The sequence below is a fragment of the Pristiophorus japonicus genome, chromosome 2, assembly GCF_044704955.1.
Source record: "Pristiophorus japonicus isolate sPriJap1 chromosome 2, sPriJap1.hap1, whole genome shotgun sequence".
Classification (NCBI taxonomy): Eukaryota; Metazoa; Chordata; class Chondrichthyes; family Pristiophoridae; genus Pristiophorus; species Pristiophorus japonicus.
In genome coordinates, this window is record NC_091978.1 from 30,862,037 (window position 1) to 30,869,666 (window position 7,630).

General features: G+C 41.0%; 1 protein-coding gene across 1 annotated transcript in view; it reads right to left on the reverse strand.

The window, feature by feature from the left end:
• The window catches only part of ctnna2 (catenin (cadherin-associated protein), alpha 2), a 1,881,920-nt gene extending 1,874,855 nt beyond the window's left edge, over window positions 1-7,065 (reverse strand). The window contains exon 1 of the mRNA XM_070866818.1: window positions 6,616-7,065. The gene's annotated coding sequence lies outside the window, so the exon portion shown is untranslated. The remainder of the gene's footprint in view (window positions 1-6,615) is intronic.
• Window positions 7,066-7,630: the final 565 nt, after the last annotated feature.

Below are 7,630 nucleotides of genomic sequence, written 5' to 3' on the forward strand. Positions count from 1 at the left end.
ATGCACTCTTCAGCTAGATTCATTTTCATCTTGAAGTCCTTGGCCTTTGCTGTAATCATTGGCCCTGAAATTGCCACACCTTCAGACCATTTCAAAGAAAACCATTCATAAAGCACTTAGTCTAGTTTGTCAAGCTTTGGCTTTCGCAAATTCTTGCGGGACATTGCCTTCACTGGGGATTCAGAAGCAGCGGTGAAACTTTCTAAATCTTTCTTTTGCTTCTCGATATCGTAAATTGTTGATGATCCAACTTCATATTTGTCCATCAAAGTATGCACACTTCTGCCAGCTTCAGACTTCTTTATCATTTCTAATTTCTGCTAAATGCTCAATGCTTTTTGTTTCCTTTTAATGCCACAAGACATTTTAAATTGTACACCCGACTGCTTGAACTGCTTTCAATGCGTGTGACAGTTGAAAAGTAAGAAAGTCGTCCACGCCTGCTTCAATTTATGTGTAATTGATAGTTGAAGTGAGCGAGCTATTCACGTGTGACAGTTATTTTGAATTACCTTGCAGCGGGTTTTCCATTAGATCCGTATCCGGATAAATGAGAGTTGCCTGTATATCCTTCCTTAAATGTGGAGACCAGAACTGTACGCAGTACTCCAGGTGTGGACTCACCAATACCCTGTGCAGTTGTAGCAGGACTTCTCTGCTTTTATATTCTATCCCTCCCCACCCCCCTTGCAATAAAGGCCAACATCCCATTTGCCTTCCTGATTACTTGCTGTACCTGCATACTAACTTTGTGTTTCAAGCACAAGGACCCCCAGGTCCCTCTGTACTGCAGCACTTTGCACTTTCTCCATTTAAATTATAATTTGCTTTGCTATTATTTCTGCCAAAGTGGATAACCTCACATTTTCCCACATTATAATCCATCTGCCAAATTTTTGTCCACTCACTTAGCCTGTCTATATCCCGTTGAAGATTTTGTGTGTCCTCCTCACAATTTGCTTTCCCACCCATCTTTGTATCATCAGAAAACTTGGCTGCATCTCAGTCCCTTCATCCACGTCATTAATATAGATTGTAAATAGTTGAGGACCCAGCACCGATCCCTGCGGCACCCCACTCGTCACTGTCACCCATTTATCCCGACTCTCTTTTCTGTTCGTTAGCCAATCCTCTATCCATTCTAATATATTACTCTAACCCCGTGAGCTTTTATCTTGTGCAGTAGCCTCTTATCGAATGCCTTCTGGAAATCCAAATACACCACATCCACTGGGGTTTCCACTTATCCACCCTTCTCATTACATTCTCAAAGAACAGCAGCAAATTTGTCAAACATGATTTCCCTTTCATAAAACCATGCTAACTCTGCTTGATTGAATCATGCTTTTCCAAATGTCCCACTACTGCTTCCTTAATAATGGATTCCAGCATTTTCCCCAAAGAGAGATGTTAGGCTAACTGGTCTATAGTTTCCTGCTTTTTGTCTGCCTCCTTTTTAAAAAAAAAAATAAGGGCATTACATTTGCGGTTTTCCAATCCACTGGAATCGCTCCAGAATCCAGGGAATTTTGTAGATTACAACCAATGCATCCACTTCTCTTAAGACCCTCGGATGTAAGCCATCGGGTCCAGGGGACTTGTCCACCATTAGTCCCATTATTTTACTACTTCATTAGTGATAGTATTAAGTTGCTCCCTGCCTATAGCCCCTTGATTATCCACTATTGGGATGCTTTTAGTGTCTTCAACCGTGAAGACCGCACAAAATATTTGTTCAACGTCTCTGCCATTTCCCTGTTCTCCATTATTAATTCACTAGTCTCATCCTCCAGGGGATGAACATTTACTTTAGCCACTCTTTTCCTTTTTATGTACTTGTAGAAACTCTTACTATCTGTTTGTATATTTCGTGCTAGTTTACTTTCATAATCTATCTTCCCCCTCATTTTTTTTTTTTTTTTTTAAAGTCGTTCTCTGTTGCCTTTTAAAAATTTCCCAATCCTCTGGTTTTCAATTTGATACCAGCCTTTATTTCCTTAGTTCATCACAGATGGTTATCCCTTCTCTTACTGTCTTTCCTTATCATTGGGATATATTTTTATTGTGAGTTATGAAATATCTCCTTAAATGTCTGCCACTGCTCATCAACCGTCCCATACTTTAGTTTATTTTCCCAGTCCACTTTAGCCAACGCTGACCTCATACCTTTGTAATCTCCTTTATTTAAGCTTAGGACCATGGTTTGAGAACCAACTTTCTCACCCTCCAACTGAATTTGAAATTCAATCATATTATGATCACTCATTCCTAGAGGATCTTTTACTACAATTTATTAATTCTGCCTCATTACACAGTACTAGATTGAAGATAGTCTGCTCCTCGGTTAGTTCCGCAACGTACTGTTCAAGGAAACTAGCCTGGATACACTATGAACTCCTCAAGCCTACCCTGGCCAATTTGCTTTGTCCAATCCATATGAAGGTTAAAATCACCCATGATTATTGCTATTCCCTTTATTACAAGCCTCCATTATTTCTTGAGAGAAAGTCCAACTGTGTAGCTACAGTTAGGGGGTCTATAGACTATGCCCACCAATAACTTTTTCCCTTTATTATTCCTTATCTCCACCCAACTGATTCAATAACTTGATCTTCTGAGCCAATATAGTTTCTCACTAACACACTGATCCCATCCTTTATTAACAGTGCTACCCCACCTCCTTTTCTTGTGTCCTTCCAAATTGTCAAATACCCCTGAATATTTAGCTCCCAATTCTGGTCATCTTGGAACCACGTCTCTGTAATGGCTATCAGATCATACCCATTTGTACCTATTTGTGCCGTCAACTCATCTATTTTGTTACGAATGTTACATGCATTTAGACAGCTGTTAAATTTTTTTAAACCCTTTTTTCCTGCTCGTTTCCAGTGTCCTTCAAACACACTTTCTACATTTTTGCTTTCTAATTCCAGCTTTACTCCGCTCCCTACCGAATCTAATCTCAGGTTCCCATCCCCTGCCAAGCTAGTTTAAACCCTCAACAGCACTAGCAACCCCTCACATCCCCCCCCCCCCCCCCACAGGCGAGGATATTGGTCTTTGTTGAAGGGAGAGAAGTACAAGCAAACTAACCAAAATACAAATTAATCTGTCAGTTGTGGACAAACTTCAAATACAGCCAACAAAATTTATTAAAGGTGATTTATGTTTTCATAAATGTAATAGAGTTGGATAAAAAAAAAATCAGTAGCTGTAGTTTATACAGATTTTCAGAAAGCATTCAATAAGGTGTCACTCAGTAGACTTGTTCAGGCATATGGTACAACAGTAAAGGTAGCAGCATAGAAAGTCAGCTAACAGATAGGAAACAGTATAAATGGTGATGCTTGGAGTGGACAAGGGTTGGACGAGATGTACCTTAGACAGCAGTGCTGGATCCACATTTGTTCTCGGTATATATAGAAGACTTAAACTTACGCATAGGAATCAAAATCTTAATTTGCGATGGACACAAAAGTAGACAATTTAGCAATCAGTGAGGAGGACCATAAAAGGAAAACAGATAGGTCAGCAGAATGGCAGACAAGTGGCTGATTTTGGGAGTATGCACTCACTGCAGGGAAAAACACAGAAGGGTGTGGATGAGACTTTAAAGGTTATCTACATAATTCTCTGAAAGTCAGTATGGATATATAAAGCGATAAAAAAATCCAACAGCATTCGGGGCACAGAAGACACGAGCTAATTAATAATTTTGTACAAAGTATTGGTTAGGCTATAGTTAAGTGAGTTTCGATCACATTTTTAAAAAAAGGATATTAAAGTCAAAGCAAGTAAGCTGCGTAGCTTCACCAGGATGTGAATGTTAGGAAACTATAGTTATGAGCAGAGACTGGAGATCATGGGACAATTTCAACTAGAGCAGTGAAGGTGAAGATTCAATGCAGGTTTTTAAAAAATAGGAAAGGTTTTAGATGCATATTAAAAAAAATATCTATTTTCATTGGTTGTGGAGTGACAACTTAAAATTTCAGTGAGGAGAACCTTTCTTAGAGGGTGGTTGAAGCTTTGCTACCGGAAGTGGTTGACAGAGACCACTGTAGCTTTTAAGAGAAAATTGAGTAAATATTTGAAACAGAGAAAGATACAAGGCTACGGAAAGAGCACAAGGCAGTGAGGTTAGTTTTGGATTGGTCTCGCAAAGAGTCATCACAGATATGATGGGCCAAATGGCCTCTTTCCTTGCTATAAACTTTAATAGTTCTAAGAAGTGACTATGTGGGCACCACAGAACAAAAGAATATATACTGACAGCATAGAGACAGACAGGAATTAAATCACATTAAGACTAGATCATGGAAGATAAAGTAATTATCAGCCGTTTTGAAAGCTGACAATGTGAAGTGATTGAACAGTGGTAGTGCGCTGCACAGGACATGTTGGTGACTTTGGCCAGGCCAGACCTTTACTTTGGACAGGACAGAACAGAAAGAAATCAAATGCCGAAGAATTGTAGAAGAGAGGGGTATGAAGTTTCTTTCAGGATTTAATTTAAGTATGCCAGTGAGGGAGGAAAGATTCGAGTTGCACTTCCAGTCTTTAAAATCCACTGTCCAAACTTGTAGTTTAATGTAACCTAAAGTAGTTATTAAACTTGCACAGAACTTTGGTTCAACCACAGTGCTGTGTGCAGTTCTGGTCTCCAAATTATAAAAAGTATATAGAGGCACTGGATAAGGTACGAAAAAGATTTACTAGGGCGATACCAGAATGGAGAGGTTATAGTCATCAGGAAAGATTGAACAGGCTGGGTGGGGCTCTTTTCTCTAAAAAAAGAGAAAGCTGTGGGGTGACCTGATCAAAGTCTTTCAAATTATGAAGGGGTTCAATAGGATGGACAGAGATGTTTCTATTTGTGGGGGAGATGCAAACTAGAGGTCATAAATCCAATAAGGAATTCAGGAGAAACTTCTTTACCCAGAGAGTGTTTAGAATGTGGAACTCACTACCGCCAAGAAGTAGTTGAGGTGAGTAGCACAAATGCATTTAAAGGAAAGCTAGATAAACACAAAAGGAGAAAGAAATAGATGGTTATGCTGTGGAGCATAAACAGCAGCATAAACCAGTTGGGCCAAATGGCCCGTTTCTGTGCTGTACATTTTATGTAATTCTATGTTTGCATCTGCTTAGATAACTGCTGGAGTTTCATTTTACAATCTGATCATTCTGAACTTGGTCAAGTGCATAAATGGCTCCTATCTTAATCCTCTTCACAACTGTCTAAGGAATTTCTTCCAAGACATCAGAGTAAAATGCCCTACTGTGCTGACAGAAACAAGGTGAAAATCCAAATTGCATAAGATGCAGCACATTGCTCATCCAGGTGCATAAGTTGCAGCCATGACATTTACAGCAAGTGACCAGCCGATTAATCATTCTGGCAGGGAGATGGTGGTTGCACCCCAGGTTTGGAAATCATGAAAAGGTAGAACAGATAATTCTGCATTTAAAGAATTATTCAATAAATGATGAGAAAAACAACATACTTATTCCAAAAAGGTTGCCTAATTTTTGCTACAAAGTTCTTAAATTGCTGTAACAGTTTCATTAGTACTAACTCAAAAACTGTTTCTATACAATTTTCTAACCTATGAAGAATTACTTATCCTGGTTTAAAAATGCAATCCAACTGCCACTCTTAAGCAGCTTGCAATGTCTCACTTTTGATCAGAGAAATCTTATTCTAAATTCAATGTTGAAAACTGTGACCTTTACGGAATAAAACAAATCAAAACATTGTACTCACTGGGAGGAGGGAAAGTTTACAAAAAATAAAAACATGGGATGACCTACACTACCTGAAATATCCCACAGTGAAAAGTCAGCAGCAGCAGATGGGGAGTAGGTCAGGGAGCGAACAGAGCGGATTGAGGATCCTCCACCGGCCAAAATTAAAAGCAGTTGCTATTTTAAAAAAAGGCATATAACGTGGCGGCACATTTCTTATCGCCATCAGCTTATACAATTATGCATTAGTAATAAGGAGGAAAATGCTTTGCAAGGATTTTCCTCCGTATATACACATCATTATTTCTTTATTTTAGCAAAATCGCCGCGGCCTGTACTACTCCTACAGGCCTGGCCAGTATTCAGTGAACGGAAAAGATGTTTTCTTCATTCAAAAAGCGGTCTGCATTTCTCAATTTTTAAATATATAAAACTACCAAAATACTTCAAAACCGTTTGTAAATGTCATGCTGCTGTTGCTTTGGGGGGGGGGGGGGGAAAGGAGGAGGAGAGGAGGTGCTCTATATAAGGGGATGTTCTACAAAAGCAGGAGACTTTCCCAACACATGCATGAAAAAAATCTAAAGATTAGCACTCTTATTGCTAAGAGAACAGTTCAGCCCAACATTTTGGTAATTTCGACCATCAAATATACCTTGCCGGGGAATAAACATCACTTTAGCAAATGCACAATTAAAGATTGACTTTTTTTTTTAAAGCAGGTCAAGTGTTATATTTCTATAGCTACATATCATAGGTATAAATATGCTAAAACTGTGAAATGCACACACACACACACACAATACGTGAACAAGAGCAACAAAAGACTGTCAGAAGGAGAATTTGCAAATGAACTCCAACACGCACCTGCCGGCTGCTTTCCTTTTGGAAATTGCGGAGTGGAAGTGCAGTACTTGTCGATCTGTGCCTTTCTTTTCAGTGGTGGTTGCCTGTGATTTGATTTGATTTGAAGCGCTGCTCGCAAGTCTATCTCGCAGTGTGGCTCTTGGTGTCTATGGTGATGGAGAAGACGGCGGTACTAACAATAATGCCGACAGGCTCACAAGCTGCTGCCCAACACCGTCGTTCGACAATCGCACGCGCGCACATATACACACAAAAACACTACAAGATGAGAAAGATGTCGCTGTCTATTCTTTTTTTCCTTCTAAAACTCTCCCTCAGCACAACGAACGGACGGCCGTGCGTGCGTATTGACACCCAGCGCTGTCACTGACTCTGCTTCACCATAAGGCGGAGAAAGAGAGAATTGTTTAAAAAAATCTCCGCCACTCCAACCGTTGCAGCTGCCAAATACCTCAGCCCAGGGAGGTGGATGGAGGGAGGGGGGAGCCGGCTCGGGGCCCGACCACGCCCACTCACCGCCTCGTCGGCCAATCGGACGCGTCGCGCGCGCTGACAGCTCGAGCAGCCGGCCACCAGCGCTGCTCCTCCTCCTCCTCCTCCAATCAGTCGCCCGCTTGGCTGGCTGTCACTCACTCACTCATTCAGTCCGCCCGCCGCGCGAGGGTAGCGCGTGACAGGTGAGGTTAACGGTAAAATAACGGTCACTTCTCTCCGCCCCAACTCCTCCTCGATGTCATAGAATGGTCAATAATAGAACCATAACAGCACTGAAGGAGTCCATTCAGCCCATCGAGCCCATGCCAGCTTTTTGCAAGAGCACTTAGGCTAGTCCCACTCTTCTGCCCTTTCCCCGTAGCTCTGCATTTTTAACCCCCTTTTGAAAGCCACCATTGAGTCTGCCTCCACCACCCTTTCAAGGCATGCATTCCAGATCGCTCGCGACGTTAAAAAAAAGTTTGCCCTCACATTGCCTTTGGTTCTTCTGCCAATCACCTTACATCTGTGTCCTCTGGTT